At 36.1% G+C, this 20315-nt stretch overlaps 1 protein-coding gene across 9 annotated transcripts in view; it reads right to left on the reverse strand.

Annotated features, from left to right (window-relative positions):
- The window catches only part of SOX5 (SRY-box transcription factor 5), a 930253-nt gene that overhangs the window by 651082 nt on the left and 258856 nt on the right, over positions 1-20315 (reverse strand). For all 9 annotated transcript variants that reach the window (XM_042991948.1, XM_042991946.1, XM_042991954.1 and 6 more), the window contains one exon: positions 14868-14937. The gene's annotated coding sequence lies outside the window, so the exon portion shown is untranslated. The remainder of the gene's footprint in view (positions 1-14867; positions 14938-20315) is intronic.

Raw genomic sequence — 20315 nt, forward strand, 5'->3', positions numbered from 1 at the left:
AAACATATTGTCTACTTGTTTATCAGAATCTCTCTATTTGTGGATGTGTTTGTATGTATTGATATGAAGAACAACAAAAAGCTAATAAATTCCATCTGAGCTCACTGTGAGTGCCCCAGGAGGGCAGTCTGTGTCTTTTCTATTTATCACTGAGGCCCTTGTGTGATGATACATGAAATAACCTGATGTGTTACCTCTCCCCATTCATTTGGGTCATAAGGAACCAGAGGGGAAAAAATCTTCTGCTTTTACATATGTAAAATTACTGTTTATGCATAATGGGAAAATTGTGAGTGCTTTGGGCACTTTTAATTTAGGGAGAAGGAAGAGTCAAGGCAGGAAGAAGCCTCAAATGATAATATAAGGGCCCTGCCCTCCTACTGAGAAAGGGCAAGATCAGAATGAAGAGGCTGGGATGAGATTGGAAACAGTGGAAATCCCTTTATGTTTAGGCTCCGAGCAAAATAAGGACTAAGCTAGCTTCCTGAGTGGCACTCTATGAGGCAATAGCCTTGCAGATATCCCATGACAAAATGAAGTAGGGAGAAATGGGTACAGGTATGTCTTCATGGAGGGTCAGGTTTCCAGAGGCTGTGATGTCCCCATTTGACCCTCCATGGTGTGGGGGTTAGCTCAGGAAGGGTACTGATGGTCTGAAGGGGTCTCACTGAGGATTGTGATAAAGGGATGCAGATGAGAGCCACAGTATGGCCAGTGTGACTGAGGTTTGCGAGATGCCAGCAGGGATGGATGCCCACGACTGGAGCTAATGACAGGACAATTGTACAACTCATTTGTTCCAGTAGAGAACAGGTGAGGGCTGGAAAGCAGACATCACTGCTCACCTTTCCTCTTACCCTTGAGCAGTTAAACGTATCAATATCCATCTCCCAGAACCAAAATGTCGGAGTAATTATTTCATGACCCACAATTAAAGCACACTGCAATTTCCCATCACAACAGCCAATTCCCTCTGAGTCATACATTGAATCCATTAAACTGAGAATCCCTATGTCTGAAAGACTGCCTTCTAATGAAAAAGGTGAGAGTTACTGTCCTCTACATCCAATCATATCTCTGGTAAACCAGGGGGAGAAGTTCAAATGCATGGCTTGGAATAGAGCCCATGCCAGCAGATTGTGCTGGGTAGAAATAACACTAGTCTGTCTAGGTAAGATCAGTGCCAATGGTTCCAACTAAAATTAGAAAAAAGGAGACAGTACCTTGGCTCATGCTTATGTTGGAGACAAGACTCTAACTCCTGCTAAAGCCAAATGATGGCAATTCAATTCCTGCCTGCCAGTTGCAAATCCCTATGCTACCGCTGCAGTACTATCAAAAGACATTTACAATCCAGTGCACCTAACAAGAGAGGTGATTTCTTAGATTAGTCATTTAATGGGTGAGCAACTCAAGTGCTAGCAACTTGAAGGTATGCATGTATTTATTCTAAGAGGTTATTTTCCACAACTATAGGCAAATTGTTGAAGAGAAAAATTAATAGAACCTTATTAATCTGAGGTTGATAAAGGGTATTATTAATTTATTAATTTTAGTGATTTAAAAAAAAAATCAAGGATAGAATGACCCATTCCCCCCACAAAACATCATCAAAAGATTCACAACACTTTTCACGAATTTCAACAAATATAATTTTGCTCTAATCTCATACGTGTCATGAGGCACCATGCCATAGTGGAATGAAAACTGAGCCAGAAATCAGGAAATCTGGGTTCTTTTTCTGGCTCTGTCACTTATTAACTGTGTAAAATGATGCAAAATTTAACCTCTTGGAGCCTCAGTTCCTTGTCTACAAAATCAGTGACCTGAACAAACATTATCTAGTTCTTAGAGTCTGTATTCTCTAAATCATTACTGAGTAAATGAAATTTTAAATTTTATATAGTTTTTATAATAAATCTAAATATTAAGTCTTTAATAAATCCCAAATTTGCAAGGCGAATATATGTAATAGACAAGGGATTCTGATTCTAATGGTAAAGAATTAAATATTTTTTTAAAAAAAAATTTCATCTGCTCTGTGATGGCAATACACATAATCATAGATAAGGACAATGGGATAATATTTGTGTATCTTAGCAGATACCATAAACTTTTGGCAAATGTCAAAGTCATACAAAGACCGACATCATTTCAGGTATTCCTCAAAGAAAAGAGTGTACTGCTGCAGGAAAGAAGGAACTTCTCCAATGCCCAAGAGTAATTCAGGAAATGAAAACTTGGGGGAGGCTCTCAAGTGCTGAATGACATGACACACTCAATACTCACCCCAAGGTCTCTGCCAGGTTTAAACTGCTTTTTATTCTACATAGGTAAGGTAATTGCACTAGTGCCCCTGTCTTCCCAAGACTTTCAAGAAATCTACAGAATTTTACTCAAATCACCCTAATGCTCAAAATACTAATTAATGTCTTACCAGAGCAGAACTTGGCTCCTCCACTGAGTGGTATCCAGCCTGGGAAACAGACCTCCAGTCTTCCTGATTGGTGCTAGACTATGAAAGAACCATCTTCATCAAAGACAATGCTTAACTCATAATGTGATCAACCAGAACTGGAGTTCTGGTTTTATTTCCGGCACTAACTCTTGGGATTCTGGGCAAGTCCTAAGACCTCTCTGTTAGATGCCATTGGTAAAGATGCTTCTTGAGTAGCTGCACTATATAAGAGTTATATATTCCTAAGCCCCCAAAATACTTCCATGCCATATACTGCATTATTGTGGAAGGAAAATCTATATTCTACCTTCCTTTAAGTCACAGACCCTTTTGGAAGACCTGATAGAATCCAATGATTTGTATCCTTTCCTTAGAAAAAAAAACTGCGCCAGAATAATCTTACATACAAGAATTCATGTGAATTCATGTAAATAAGGTGTTCTTTGATGCTAGAAGGAGGTTCATAAACTTAGGTGTACATCCTGGTCTTGAGCACAAATCCTTCCTGTATTTACTAGCTATGTGATTATGGAAACAGTGAATCTGACTTTCTTTATCTACAAAAACGTAGATATTGAAATTGATTTTTTTGCCTACATCTTATAACTATGTTGAACATGAAATTTTTGAATAGAAAGGTATGTGAAAACAAATTGGTGGTACAATGAACTCTGTGCAAATGTATGTTGTTCTTGTTCCCTTAGTCTTCTAATGCTGTCACAGAGCGCTGATAAGTACTACCCCCACCCTGTTGGCACCATCAAGCTTGGGGAGATGTGAATCACCAGACCCTGTGTCTAACTTAAGAATCTAGACTCTCAAAGTCTGACTGATTGGCTGTACTGTGTACTGTGTCTTCCAGTACTTTCTTTCTAGCTTTTGTCTGATTATGGATCTCTTCACACATATCCGCTGAACTGAATATACTAGCTCTGGCTTCTGGCCCTGGAAATATTGTCATAATCCAGAGTTTTATACCTACCAGAATACACTTGGTCCTTCACTGACATTAAATCTTGATCTTCACTTGAGCGCTTAAAACTATTGTTGTTGGGCTCCATACTCGACATTTTTGCTCTCCTCCATTGGTGTGAATAATTAGAAACCATATTGCTAAGATCATTATCTCTGTTTTATTGGAAAATAGACTAGCAAATGCAAAGATATAGTAAGTACCCTCAAGGCTTACACAGTGTGTGACAGAGCCAGTTAACAGAATAAGACCCAATTCACAATGCTACATACTCATCACTCTATTACATTTTATTCCTTTCTTCTTAGAGCCTAGTGATTACCCTCTTGTACAGCAAACTCTTTATGATAATAAAGAAGAATGGATAATACATACATACATCTTATTTAAGACATTTTTTATTTTTCAATTTATCATTTCGTTGTGAAATAATCTCATACTTCTGAAACACTGAAAAAATAGAACTCTCAGCTTTCTCACATACTATCATCTTACAAAACTACAGCACAATTATCAAACCCAAGAAATTAGCATTAATACAATACAACTAGCTGATCTACAGACCTTACTGAGATTGCAACAATTGTACCACTGATATCCTTTCTTGGACCATGAGCCAATGTTTAGCTGTCATATCTTCTCAGTCTCATTTCATCTGGGACAATTCCTCAGTCTCTCTTTGATTTCCATGACCCTGACACTTCTTAAGACTACTTCTGCTATTTTATAGTATGTCCCTTAATTTGAGTTGTCTGATATTTCCTTATGATAAAATTCATATAATGGATTTTTGGCAAGAACATGACAGAGATTATTTTTTTGTGCCTTTCTCAGTGAATCATAGGAGTGGCATATGATGCCAATACATCCCATTACTAGTGATGGTGGTGACTTTGATTGCTTGCTTAGGTTCTTCCATTGAAAAGTTACTACTTTCCTTTTGTAATTAGTAAGCATTTTAATATACTATGTAAGTAGCCTATTTATCATATTTTCATGACTAATTTACTATCCAGTGGTGATTCTTGCCTGAAAAAAATTATTACTCTAGTGTACCACATGGTGATTTTCTATTTCCATCATTCATTCTATAGTTATTAACTGGTATTCTACACCCATAAAAGAGTTTTTTTTTCCTCCCACATTTATTTATTCAATACCTTTTATAATATCATGAACTATATTGAATATAAGCCAACACTATCATTATTTTCTCACCCAATGTCCCATATGTGGCCATTGGGAGCCACTTCACATTGGCCTATGTGTCCTTTCAATGTGTTTCCATCATTTTTTAGTCTTTCCTTACTTTCTGGTACCACAAGATATTCCAGTTTCTCATCATATACTTTTCCTATTCTGGTGCTAGAAACATCCATTTCTATAAGGATTCTTGGTTTCTTTTATTGGAGAATGGTATTTAGAAACCAAAATCCAGGTACTAAGTGTGCTCATCACTACTGAGGTATTATTGCTCCTAAGCGTCTCAATCAATAAGATAGGGGATATAAATGCAAACACACACACACACACACACACACACACACACACACACACACACCTATTTCTTTGTTTTTGTATCTGTATATCTGCGATACATACTTAATATTTAAACACACATGACTTCCTAGTGATAACTCCGATTCCAATTCAACATCATAGGGTTTGTTCTACCCCTCTTTATTTCTTTACAGTGAGAAAAATAGCCATCATTAATGACAATCCTATAACACATTTAAAGCAGTTTCAGAATGTTAAGTTTTACCCCTACAAAAAACAGAATCATTAATCTATATTTTCTAATTGGAGTACAATAGTTCCTTCTTAAAATAATCTTAGAGTATAAAGTCAAAACACTGTTTATCAAAGTTACTTAGATTAGCTCTTTTTTCCCCACCCCATTCATTTTTAATTCCTAGAAATATAATTTAGCTTACTAGATATTTTTGTTGTTTGTTTTTCACGTGGGGATCCCAGAACACCCTGGTTAATTTTAATTATTTATTTATTTTTGAGTATGTGAAACATTAACACAGTTCTAAAAATCAGAACTATACAAAAATAAATAGACAGCATTCATATAAATGTCATTCCCCCATTACCCCTTCTACCCTACTTCCATTCTCTCAATCCACATTTACTAAGCCCAACACCTGTAAGTCACCAATTCCATACGTTTCTGGAGTTTCTTTCTTATCTGTTGACCCCAGTTAGCAGATCTATGTATATTTCTTTATTTCCTTTTCATTATGGGTAACATACTTTTGCACTTTTTTCACATCTGTTCATTATCTCTACAATTGCATGGTACCTCATTATATGGAGATGCTATAGTGTAGTAGTATATTCAACTACTCCAGTATGCATGAGCATTTAGATAGTTGTTAATATTCTACAATTATAAACAATGTCACAATCAATAACCTTGAGCTTGTGATTCTTATATTGTTAAAGGTGTGTCTTCAGGATAAATTCCTGGAAATAGGATTGTTGGATCAAATGGTATATATATATAAATTTGTTAGGTATTGCCCAATTCCTGTTCAAAGGATTTGTACCAACTTTTATTTCTATTAGCACGGTATGAGAATAAAGGCTGTGTTTTTATCTCTGCCTCCAAATCATCTTAGGACAGATGCTGAGCAGTGAGTGTTTGATTCATGTTTACTTCTTCTCTCTGACTATAGATATTATCTAACCATGGTGCTAAAACTCAAAGAAAAGGTTTACATAACTGTAAAGGAAGAAGAGAAAGAACAAGGAGCTGGAAAATCACTCTTAAAAAAAAAATAGTTGCCTTTGATCACAACAGCTCAGGATGGAAATATATAGCTTAGCATCTTCACTTCGAAAGTTCAAAACACCAAGATTTTATAGTAATTTTCCCATGGCCGAGATTAAGTCCTGCATCCTTTATGTCCCCGAGCACCATACCAATATTACAATTGGCACACAGTACTGCAGTTATCTGCTTAAATGTTTGTCTTATGTTAGACTTTTTAGTTTTGAAATAGAAATGATATATTGATCAACACATTTATCTCAACTCCTGGCACAATCTTCAACATATAACATTCCTGATGAAATTTTCTTAAAAGACCATTAACATAAAAAGAAACATTTCTTGAGTCCTTCCTCTGTGCCATATAACATCCGACATGTTTTACGTGTATCGTCGCATTTCATCCTGGTAACAATCATACAAAGTTGGTTTTACTATTAACCCCATTTTACAGATGAGAAAACAAAGACTTAGAGAAGACACATAATTTGTCTAAGAGGATGTATTATGGGGAAAAAACCCTTATGATTTGAGTAGGATTTGAACTGAGGCCAGTCTCATTCTAAAGCACATGCTGCTTACCTTTACCCCTGATTGCGGCTGGAAATAGAAGCCTTCCTGATGCCCCTTATATCACACTTACATAGGCAAGTTTTATTCTGCCTACTCTAAGGCCAGGACCAATTCTGTGTTACAGATTTCAGGCCAGCATGTCACTATCAAGATGGAAAGGAAAAGTGGTGGTTTCAATGGTTTCCAAATAGACTCTGAAAAAGCTTTCGGAGATTTTTACCTTTTGGCAAACAAAGCTTTGGCTCCTCTGATACATGCACACATTTATTATACCCTTGTGACTGTGGTTTATGTACAAGCATCTTATTTAAAAGAGTTTTTAAAAGACTGAAATGTGATTTCCTTTCTGACAGCAAAGGAAAAATAAAAAGATGTTCTTTGCCCTCCTGTTCTAATCTGTATTTGGAAGTCAAGTCTGCAGTTCCCAGAACTCTATCACCAGCTTGTTACATTTCCATAAATCTGTCTAAGAATACAACACTGTTCACCCAAAAAAAATGTAACATAAACTGTAAAACACATGCACATGATACCTGAATCCAATTCGCCCTCATTTTGTATATAAGTGAAAATAAAGCAATGCTTTAACTCTTAGAAATGACAATATCACATTATTTAGATAAGTGCCACCAAATCATTATTGAAATTCTGATAGCATTTGCCTTACTGGTAAAAGAAAATTACCTGTAATGCATAGTTTAAATAATTACTTTTAAACAAAAGCTTCTTTTCTGCATTGCTTATTTATCTTTTGAGACCAACTCAGCGGGGCTATGTATTTTATTAAAATTGCCTTCAGACTGCTAATGGCAGGGCGTCTGTTAGCACAGGAAAAGTGATGGCAGTTTGACTCCTATTCCTAATATTGGGAGTTAGTCCAGACACTTAAGAGCCAGAACTCTGCTGTGCATTTGACTATGTTATCAACACTTTACTTGCTAATGATACTAGTGACAGCATTTCAATATGATGGGTCAGACTTAAATAGGAAAGCTTATAATTGTGCTTACAGAACCAATGAAACTCCCTGGCTACCCCCCCTCCCCACCGCCTCCCCAAAATCCCTTTTATCAGCAGATCAGCTGGTGTTAAGCTTCAAGACTGGGGATTATTTGGTAAGCTTCTGCTCAATGTTTTTTTTCCTTCTCCACTTCCCACCTTGAATGGGGAGCCTCCATCAGCACCTGATATCTACCCGTTCAGAAAATAACAACTGAAAGCCTTCCTGTGGTGCAACCGTGTGCCAACTACCCAGCAGAAGGTCACACTGATGACTCCCCTGTGGCTTTTATTTTCCCCAGGGAAATCCACAGCCAGGGCTGACTGCTGCCAAATATGCTGAGTGCCACAAACCAGCAGTGCTAAGAACCCCCTATCCTTCTTGATGGGAAGCAGTAAGCAACTGTGCCGAACACCTGTGTCAGCTCCTGTTCCTGGGGACACCCCAGGCAAGCACTCATTCAGCATTCGGGGATAGGGCTCCCTCCTCTTACTGGCACTTCTGTCCAAAAACTTCTCAGTAGTCATATGATAATAGTTATGTTTGTCAGATCTCTATAACATCAGCGTGTTTAACTACCGTTAAGGAGGGTGACTTAAATAATTCGTGAGTTAAATATTTTACTCTCAGTGTCTACAGGGAATCAGTACAATGAATGTGTTTCCTGTTATTGTAAAAGTAAAAACAACATTCTCCATCACTTCCTTTTATAGTTACTCCAACCAACTTGAGGAAGAGGAGACAGTTTGAGCTGTGGAAGGCATGCTTCCATAGATAGACAATATCTAAATCAGTCTTTTTCCTGTAAGTGACGGAGAATAATATGCTCAGTTCAACAAGTGAAGATTCTAGTCAAGTATGGGATGGAGAAAAAGGCAATAAAATTAAAACAGTACCTGCCACAGTTAAGACTCAGTAAGAACATATGAATGAATGAATGAATCGATTAATCAATCAGTGAATGAATGAACAAATTAAAACTGAATGAATGACACTTAAATAATTTCAATACTTAAAAAAGATTCCATAATTCAGAAATGATTATATTTAAAAAAAAATTTTTTAACGTTTTATTTCTTTTTGAGACAGAGAGAGACAGAGCATGAACGGGGGAGGGGCAGAGAGAGAGGGAGACAGAGAATCGGAAGCAGGCTCCAGGCTCTGAGCCATCAGCCCAGAGCCTGACGCGGGGCTCGAACTCACGGACTGTGAGATCATGACCCGGCTGAAGTCGGACGCTTAACCGACTGAGCCACCCAGGCACCCCTAGAAATGATTATATTTTAATGAGCCAATAAAGCCTGCATTTAGTGCTTACTATTTGCAGATCACTCAAGCAGGGCTCCTGCAGACATTAAAAATAAATAAATGAATAAATAGGGGCGCCTGGGTGGTTCAGTAAGTTCAGCACCCGACTTCAGGTCAGGTTACGATCTCATGGTTTATGAGTTTGAGCCCTACGTCGGGGTCTGTGCTGACAGCTCAGATCCTGGAGCCTGCTTTAGATGCTGTCTCTCTCTCTCTCTCTCTCTCTCTCTCTGTCCCTCCCACTGTCTCTGTCTCTCTTTCTCTCAAAAATAAATAAGCATTTAAAAAAATTTTAAGTAAAAATAAAGAAATAAAAAAACAAACCAAAGCCAACTTCAGAACCACACAGCTGCTCAAGCAGCAGAACTACAATTCAAATTTCAGAATTTCTTTTATTTTGACTCTTCCATTTGATTTTCTTCAAAATTCCACATGGCATTAAGACTCTTAGTCTTTCAGGGTATTCCTCAGCCTGGATTGCCCTTCTTCTGCTAAAGAGGACACTTTTGCTGTCAAGTTTAAATTCACGTAGCTTCATTTTCAACTCTCCTGCCACATTCCAGAAGAGGCATGGATACTTCCTGAATATATCGGCACTGGCAACTCAAATGTAAAGATTCTCAAATCAGTTGGTGTCTCTTCACTAATAAAAATATAAATAAGTAAAAATGGGTAGCCTTTCCTGATTTCCCACATCCATGACTTGCAAAGCTTTTATTTCAGTTACTCAAGGTTTAAATTCATCCCTTATTTTTCTCGTAAGTCAAAGTCTATTGATTCCATCTTTGAATTTCTGCTTGTAACTGTCCCTAAGTGTTTTTATCTCGGTCCTGACTTTCTGGATCTCGTCTGATTATTGCATTGGTCTCCTCTCTTCCCCTTGTAACCTCTCCTCTTTCAGTCAACCTCATACTACTATCCTATTAGTTAATTAATCCAAGCACAGACCTAATCATCATCCACATTTTCTAAACAAACTAAACTTTTCAATAACTTCCTAGGTCCTGTTGAATTAAAAGTCAAATCACCAAAGAGTCAAAGTCTTCTTCAGAGACTTTGGATTATAAAGTCTCTTTATGTCGTAAAGAGTTCAACATATCTTCATAGTCACTATTGCCTTTTGTATACCCTGTGCCACATCCAAACTCACCCAAGTCCAAAGAGAGACTTCAGAGACCAGGACCTTAAATATATACTAGGCAATCCCCCACCACCACCCCCTACCTCTGTGTCTAATATCTCTGCTAAGAAAATCACATGCATCCTTTAAGACAAGTACTGGCTTGCCTATGAAGCTTTCTCTTTTCTATGAACCCTCAAATAATGTTACACTGTAGCTCTTGTTAGTCTATAATACACTTTATTTTGCATTATAATATTTGGTTTTGGATCTTCAAACTAAGTTTATTTAACACATGCTATAAGCAAAGTACTTTGAAAGGTGTATTTGGCTTATAGTGGAGAACAAAACAGATTAATTCCCATCAAAAAGCAGGGAAGAGTCTTTCAAGGAAAAAAAAATTGTGATGGGAGAGGAGGAAAATCTCCTGCACTCGCTGGCAGAAAAGAACCTGAGCCACCATAGGCTCAAGGATAATTGTCAAGTGTGCATGTGAAATTGAGGTAGGCATGCCCTCTCCCCTGAAACAGAATTCAGAGAATAATTTCTTTCTCATTTAATCATAAAAGTGATTTTTATTCTCATGATTAAAAAGGAAAGCATTTTGAATAAATAAAAATTTTCAAATATATACATTTATTTGTTGCATGAATATTCTGATAGCCAATAATGGAATCTAAGCTTAGATATAAGCTTATAGTTTTAAATTCATTTATTAATGTATTCATTTAAAAATTTAAAAAATTTATGGTAAATTATTTGGAAACTGCTGCCACAAGACTGATAATAGAAGGCAACCGTTAAATTTATTTTTTAATGCTCACTTTGATTCTTTCACATGATAGCAATGAGAATTTAAGAAACAACTCTTCCAAGTATCAATAATATCTACTCGAAGTGATTTTTGTGAAAATAAATATGGAGATTTTTCTTTGTTATTTATATGAAATAATCTCCCTTATTTTCTCATTTATATTAAAAATGATCACTCCTAGTGTAGGTGACTCTTAATTCAACCAACTTTTATTCACCACCTAGTATGTACACACTGGCTTAACAAATGTAAAGGAACTCTAGAGGTAACAATAATAGTATGCTTCTCCCTTTGGGAAAAGCAGTGTTGATCATTTCTAGGCAAACATGTTAAAGACCCCAAGTCAGCTGTAAGTTTCAGAGCTGGTTCCAGAATTCATGCTCTCTAATTCCTACTAATTACTCCATGTTTCCTCCTTATAAATAGTCTAATAGATCATGTGATAATTATAATAAAGCCATGACATAATTTCAAGCATCTTCCCTTACAAATAGAAGATAAAATTCATGACTTGTTGTGGACTCGTACAAGGCTATGTAGTTTTGGTTGAAATTATAAATGACAAACAAGTGGGAAAATCAGTATGCAAAGGAACAATCAGACGCACATCATTTTTAAATATTACATATCATTGTCATTAATGTCCCTATTATAAAACAATAAGTTATTATACACTGCCAAAAAACATGATTCAAATTCAAAAGAATTATGCAAATTAAGGACACGGAAAAGAAAAATGAGAGCTGCACTATTTAACATTAGCTCCTGGAACACAATCATCTGTCAATATCCTGATCAGATAATGTTGCCCTGATCATTGTTAATTTAAGTCTATTTTCATTCATAATTTATATTCCGTGTCAAGAGAAATCTTTTAAATGCTTTACATACCCCGTAAGTCTGAGTGATCCGTATAACATGTGAGCCATATGATGCCCTCTTACTGGCTAAAATCACTCTAATGATTCCCATCTCACTCAGAAGGATAGGCAAGGTCCTGCCACGGTCTACCAGGAACTATACAATAGACTCCACAGCATCCTTCCCATTTTCATGTCTTACTTATCCACTACTTAATCTTTTCCTGTCACATTGCCTTTCTCAGCAATCTTTCAACATAGCAAGTTTAAGGAGTATCTCTTCACCCGTGTATACCAAAATGGTTCCCTCTCTCCATTTACATTTGTGCTTCAGTTTCTCCTTAGCAGAAAGACCTTCCTCACACGCATTTCTTTTATTTTTTTTAATGTTTATTTATTTTTGAGACAGAGAGAGACAGAGCATGAGTGGGGGAGGGTCAGAGAGAGAAGGAGACACAGAATCTGAAGCCGGCTCCAGGCTCTGAGCTGTCAGCACAGAGCCCGACGTGGGGCTAGAACTCACGGACCGTGAGATCATGACCTGAGCAGAAGTCGGACGCTTAACCGACTAAGCCACCCAGGCGCCCCTCCTCACACACATATCTGAAATAGTCTCCCATAATTCTGTTTACTCTGCTTTATTTACTTCTTAGTATGCACCCCCATTAACATATACAGTTGACTCTTGAACAACATGCATTTGAACTGCATGGGTCCACTTATCTGTGGATTTTTTATAGCACAGGACTGTAAATGTATTTTCTCTTCCTTATGATTTTCTTAATAACATTTTCTTTTCCCTACCTTACTTTATTGTACAGTATAAAATACATATAACTTACAAAATATGTGTTAATCAATTGCTTATGGTATTGGTAAGGCTTCTGGTCCATAGTAGACCAATAGTACTTGACTTTTTGGGGAATCAAAAATTAAACACAGATTTTCAACTGCATGGGAGATGAGCACTCCAAACCCCCACATTGTTCAAGGATCAACTGTACATTAAAATCTTCACGTAATGTTTTCCTCCACTAGAATAAAAGCTTCAGGAGCATGAGAACTTCTGTTGCATGAATTAAAGAATGAATGAATAATCACCCTTCCATTTCATCCAGCCAAATAGGAAACGTCTCCAGAGAAACAACAGTTAAAAAGGAAAACAAAAACTTAAAGTTCTTGATATTTTTCAAATATCAGTATAATCCAAAGTCAAGTATTAGTATCAATTATGTTTTATATAAACTATCCATTGGTGGAGATGGCAAATGATGATACTTGTCACGTGTGTGCACAAAGTTGTGCACAGAATTGTAAGTATTCCATAACCTGCAAGTCAGCATAATGCAGTAGGCCTGCATCATATCAAGAAACACCGATTTACTTCTGTTATGATTTCATATGACACTGGATAGCAATTTAAGTTTGTAAAATAGGTAAATTGGAGTGGATTCTATCTCCCAAGACTATGGGATCTATAAGATACTTGTTTCTCCTTCTTGATTTTGCTTCCAAGCATGCAAAGCTCAACAACTATATTCAATTTAAGGTCAATACTTATATATTAGCTGGATGCCAAGAAAACCTACCACTTTTGGCTCCATTTATTTCTTTTCAAGGTTTAGTTGAACACTGTTTGCCAGCTGAAAATCTGGTCTACCAACAGTAAACTCGTTATGAAAGTATTGCCCAAAAGGAAACCTCAAAGCTGCAAGAATCAGTGCAGGCATACTTATAAATCCAGTCAGTTAGACATATCGTTCTAAATACATCTCTTTGTAGAACTCTTCCCTAATTAAGCTAAGAACAGAAGCTTGAGCATATTTATTATATCCAGTTATACGTGAAATTATCTCTCCTTTAAGCTGGAGGGTAGTGTTCTCTCAACACATAACAATAATAATCTGTCCGGTCCCTAATGCTAATGCTAAGAAATAACAAAATCCCTGAATCATCCTGGCAGAAGAATTCTGAGCTTAGTTCCTTCCTGAAATGCCTTTTTACTAGAAGAATTGTGATCAGACTGAAGGACAGAAGCATTTGTCCCTCTGTGTGATGAAAACTGAAAATCTCAGTGAAAGATGTTCCATAACAGACCTGGATTTGAAGGAGCTAAATTAAACTCTGGGAGAGCTGTGGAAGTGATAGGTATGGCAGAGGTAAAGGCTCTCCAAGCTTCCATAAATAGTTAAGCAATTGTACTGAGAGATGTAATCACTATTTAAGACAACTGGGAGACTCCTCTGAAGCAGGAGATGACCACAAAGCCATTAGTTACTCATGGGGACATTCAGGGCAATGGAGACCCCAAAGGGCAGCATGGCTCCAGCTTACTGAGGAATATGATTAACACTAAACGTTCTACAATGGTGACAATGTTCATAGTAGACCCTTTGACTATTGGGATCTTTCTATTTACAGAGAAATTGTATTTTAATTAACCTTCATTTTACACATGGTAGTCAACTTTCAGTAGTTCAAATTAGTGCAAGCAAACAGATTGACTTTAAAGTGTCAAGAGCTTTCAGAGGTGGGCCCAAGCCCAGAGAATATAGCAGAAAAGAAAGGAAACTTGACTTTAATGATGCCAGTGTTATTACAATAACTTAATGTTACTACAATTGCTTAATAACATTTTATGTTTAAAGTTCTGATTTTGGAAAAAGTTATCAGGAAATCTTCATTTAAAAACAGTTTATATGAGAATAAGAGAAACCAGGGTATCTATATAACTTATTAGGTAAGAGACTTCCTTCTATTCCTGAATATTTATTTGAATTATTATTTTTTAATCTTCAAATCCTAAAAAAAGAATACCCAAATGCCAGACTTTTTACATAAAGGTGTTAGTCATGATTTGCAAAACTGAGAATATACCAAGTGAGCATATTCAAGAAAGAAACAAGTGGCAAGAGACTTGAGAACTCTAGAATTGATGGCAAAAGAATGAACAGCAAATGATAATGCAAGCGTCCTGACCTGCTGAGCCTCCCAGGCCAATTTCTCCTACTCCTGATGTCCTTCTTGATGTTATCTATTTCTTGCAATGCTAAAAAAAAGAAAAAAAAAAAGAAGAAAGGAAAGTAGTGAGAAATCAAAGTAATTCCAAAATACTCAGGTGAATAAATCAAACATCATAAAGAGAGTTAAACTTTCTACTACAAAACTTTGAAAGAAATATTAAATAATTTCATCATAGTAATTTTTTCTAGATCAGATTCATAGCCACACAAAATGTCAGACTTACAACACATTGCAGTTAGTGGGTGATGAATGAATAATGAATGAACAGCTAAAAAACAAATTTTATAAGTGACAGTCAAGATATAATGACAATTGAAATGTAAAAATGTGAACCAGTTATTTTAGAGCTATATTAATTAAATAGCTTTTAAAATTCTTCATATTATAGGGGCACCTGGGTGGCTCAGTCGGTTAAGTGTCTGACTCTTGATTCTGGCTCTGGTCATGAACTCCCTGTTGTGAGACTGAGTCCCATGTCAGGCTCTGTGCTCAGCACGGAGCCTGCTTAAGATTCTCTCTCTCCCTCTTCCTCTGCCCCTCTCCCACTCATGTGCATGCACACATCATCTCTCTCTCAAAAAAAATTTTTTTAATCTTTATATTATTAATTCAGTCATATAAACATATATATGAATATGTAATTCTGGGACTTGTTTTATAGAAAAAAAATTTTTAACCTTCTTTATATTCATTGATGGTTAAGTTAAAATATATTTATAATGTAACATTATTTATAGCTGAAATACTTTATAGAAAACATCCTAATGTGCTCTAAAATTTGTTAAATGTAAATTATTACTTATCAAAGCACAGTGCTATATTATACTAGGACACTAAGTTGTATAAGAATAAAAGTTTACAAACTTACTAGATAATTTCTAGATTAAAAACAACAAGAATAAAAACAGCAAAATAAAAACAGAAACTTTTATACCCAGTCACTCTTTCAGAGTCATACTCCAGTGTCATAATGACCAAGGTTTAATCATTGGTCCTATGACAGAAGAGCTGAATGTCTTTGGAAATTTATCTTACCCGTTGGAGGCTTATTTTCTTAATAAGAAACTATAAGAAACTATAAAATAGTTTCATTTCATTTTGTCATGAATCCAAAAATCCAAAACATATAACTATTTTATCATGATTTTATTATTTATTGATGTATGTAAAATAATTTGGTAAGGGTGAGTTCATCACTTATTCTACCTTTTCAAACTTTGGCCCCCAGAATGTTTAGTCATCATTTTGAAATGTTTAAACATTAATGATTTTTGTGATATTACTAAATTGTACAAACAAATTATATAAAGTTTCTGCCCTAAGATGGTGGAGTTACCTGTATCATCAACCAGATTATGTGGTCAGTATTCTGTGTGTGTGTGTGTGTGTGTGTGTGTGTGTGTGTGTGTGAGAGAGAGAGAGAGAGAGAGAGAGAGAGAGAACACACATGAGTGAGTGGGGGAGGGTTGGAGAGGGGCAGAAGGAGAGGGAGACAGAGAATCCCAAACAGGATCCATGCCCAGCACGGAGTCTGACGCAGAGCTTGATCTTATGACTGTGAGATCATGACCTGAGCCAAAATCAAGTGTCAGACACTTAACTGAGCCTTCCAGGTGCCCCATGTGGTCAGTATTTTAAAAAGACTTAAAAGTGATACTTTTAGGATGACAGAATTACACTTCTAGAATATTAGTCTAAAATACTGTAACCAGAGATTTGGAGGTGATCTAGGGCCAGATTACTCGTATAACTTTTGATTATTAGTTTATACAAAACTTTTTATTTTTAAAAGCCTCCATTATGGGTGATTTCAGGCATACCTAAATTCTTTTAAAGTATATAGAAGAGTGAAAAGGAATTATTCACCAAGACCCAATGGGATTTACCCTCGGAATATAAAATTGGTTTAACATCTAAATAGCAAACAATGTAACACACCATACTAATAAAATAAAAACTCATACAATTATTCAATAGGTCTGAAAAATATTTGACAGAATCCAACCCCTTTTCATGATAAAAACACTCAACAAACTAGCAATAGAAGAGAACTTCCTTTAACCTAATAAAACAGCATCTACAGAAACCCACAACTATCATACTCAATGATAAAAGGCTGACTGCTTTCTCCCCAGATCAGGTATAAAACAAGGATGTCCACTCACACGACTTGTATTCAACATTGTACTGGAGGTTACAGCCAGGTTTGTTAATAAAGAACAAGAAATAAAACACATCCATCGGGGCCCCTGAGTGGCTCAGTCAGTTGAGTTTCTGACTTCGGCTCAGGTCACGATCTCACGGTTCGTGAGTTCGAGTCCTGCGTCGGGCTCTGTGCTGACATCTCAGAGCCTGGAGCCTGCTTCAGATTCTGTGTCTCCCTCTCTCTCTGCTCCTCCCCTGCTCACACTCTGTCTCTCTCTCAAAAATTAATAAAGATTAAAAAAAATTTTAAAGAAATAAAACACATCCAGATAGAAAAGGAAGAAGGAAAACCAGCTTTTTGTAGATAACATTATTTTTATTTAGAAAATCCCAAGGAATTCACTAAAAAACTATTAGAAATAATGAAAAAGTTCAGTAAGGTTGCAGGATATTTGATCAATCAATTAAATTTCTGTATACTAGCAATGAACATTCTGAAAATAAAATTAAGAAAACAGTTCTATTTACAACAGCATGGAAAAAATAAAAAAAAGTATAAATTTATTAACAGAAGTGGAAGACTTGTACATTAAAAACCAAACACCACTAAAAAAGACATCCCACATTCATGGATCAGAAAACTTAATATCCTTAAAATGAAGATACTCTCCAAATTAATCTGTAGATTCAACATAGCCCTATCAAAATTCAGCTAGCTTTTTTTGATAGAAACTGATAAGCTGATCCTAAAATTTATATGGAACTCAAAGGATCTAGTATAGCTAAAACAATGCCGAGAAAAAAAGTTGGAGAATATAACGTTCTCAACTTCACAACTTAAGGCAAAGCTATAGTAATCAAGACAGTGTGGTACTGGCATGAGGATACAAATACATATCAAAGGATGGCATGGAATTGAGAGTACAGAAATAAACCCAGACATTTATGGTCATTTGGTTTTTGACACACTTGCCAAGACCCCGGAGGAAAGAAATCTGGTCTGTTGTGAATAAAACTGTTCTCTGAATTTCTGTTCCCTGATTCCTGGCACAGAGCTTCAAAAACCTTTGGAATTCAGCAAGTGATAGACATGCCTTTGTTATGCTATACTTGCCTCATAACAGAGCCCCTAGATAGCTTCAGGATGAGAGAGGTTGTGGAAAAAGCAATCATGTGATTTGAGGATTGGAACTTTCAGGACCCCAGTACCCCAGACTCTGAGGAAAGGGGCTTGACATTGAGTTTAATCACATGGTCAATGATTTAATCAATCATGCCTATGTAATGAAACCTTAATGGAAGTTCTAAACAATGAGACTCAGAGAGCTTCCTGGTGAGCACTGATGTTTGGGAAGGTGGCACACCCTGACTCCCCAAAAACAGAACCTCCTGTGCTCAAGACCCTTCCAGACACATCCTGTGTATCTCTTCAACTAAGTTATTCATTTGAATCCTTTATAATAAAACAATCATAATAAGTATAGCACTTCCCTGAGTTCTATGAGTCATGCTAGTGAATTACCGAGGCTAAAGGAGTATTGTGGGAACTCCCAAATTTGCAGCCAATTCTGGCAGGCAGAAGTGCCCATTGCCTGGGGACAGTACTTGCAGTTACTTTCTGAATAAGAGCAATCATTGGGGACCTTACACTTTAACTTCTGGGATCTGATGCTAACTGCAGATATTGTCAGATTGAATTGAATGATAGGACACCCAGTTAACATCTGAGAATTAGTACTGGAACATAATAATAGTCTTCAACAAATGGTTGGGGACAACTGGATATCTATATGCAAAAGAATGGAATAGAACCCCTACCTCAATCCCATGTAAAAAACTAACTCAAAATGGACCATATAACTAAACGTAAGAGTTAAAACTATAAACCCAAGCCATAAACTTGCCAATCCATGCCAAGTTTAAATACCACTAATAAAATAATAGGAAGATGTTCTACTTTTAAACTAGTCTTCAGAGATAGTCTTTCCACAGAGTTCCAAGTACTATAATACAATCCAAGTATAATTGTCACTTTATCAGGACTGATAGTGAAAGGAAAATGTTTTTAATCCAAACTATGGTGATAGTTCAGAATACAATTTGTTAAAAGTTGGAATTCACATAGATACTTTAGTGATTTTAGAATTCTTGATTTGAGAATGACTATTAGGGGTGCCTGAATGGCTCAGCTGTCTGATTCTTGATTTCAGCTCAGGTCACGATCTCACAGTCTGTGAGTTCGAGCCTCTCATCAGGTGCCATGCTGACAGTGCTGAGCCTGCTTAAGATTCTGTGTGTGTGTGTCTCTATCCCTCCCCTACTTTCTTTCTCTCTCTCTCTCTCAAGATAAATAAATAAACTTAAAAAAGAATGACTGTTATAAAGTTTTAGCTGCCAAATGAAACAAGGTAAATATATGAGAAAACATATACTTTAAAAATACTAAATTTCAGTGACATAAAATTGAAGTTTCCCAATACTATCTATTTAACTTTTAATTCTAATACGAATTCATTAAAAAAATGGGAGCTACATTATTTTATGGGGCTGTCTCAAATTTACCCAATTTCATAATGGTAAAAGAGTTCTATGATTAAGCAGCTTCATCCATTCCAGTTATGTAACCTATAGCGGCTAATCTCTTTATTTAATACATGTTTGACTATTCAAGCATATTTTATGCTATTGGAATTTAAAAGTTCCATTCCCTTCTCTAAAGTGCATTCATACACTGCTTTGGTTTAAGTTGGAGATTTGCTAAGTAACAACCATCATCTATCTATTCAACACTCATCTATTCAACAAAAAGTACCTGAGTACTTATCGTAAGATACTGTATAGGTTATAAGGTAGAATTCAGAGATAAAAACAACATGTGTTTTGGGATTATCCAGAATGGAGTATGAGTTAAGGCCTTGACTTATAGGTTGCAAGACCTTTCTGAACTTTAGTTTTCTCATATTCAAGGTGATAATTGAACTAATGTGTTTCCAGAGCCCCAAAGTAAACAGTAATTTCTCCTTTTTCTGTGTACTCTGAAGGCTAGATTAATCACACATGGATTCTGTACTTGAGAAGTTAACCATACAATAGATATTATAATCTGTATAAATGAATTAAATAAGGTGAAAAATTATAAAGTAGGAATTTCCAGTGATAAAATAAGTGAGATGATCCATACCAGATAAACATAACATAGCATCACCATTATCACCAAATGCAAATAGAATTTATATAATTGATTACCAAGCTAATTAA

This window comes from Panthera tigris, chromosome B4 (genome assembly GCF_018350195.1).
Source record: "Panthera tigris isolate Pti1 chromosome B4, P.tigris_Pti1_mat1.1, whole genome shotgun sequence".
NCBI lineage: Eukaryota > Metazoa > Chordata > Mammalia > Carnivora > Felidae > Panthera > Panthera tigris.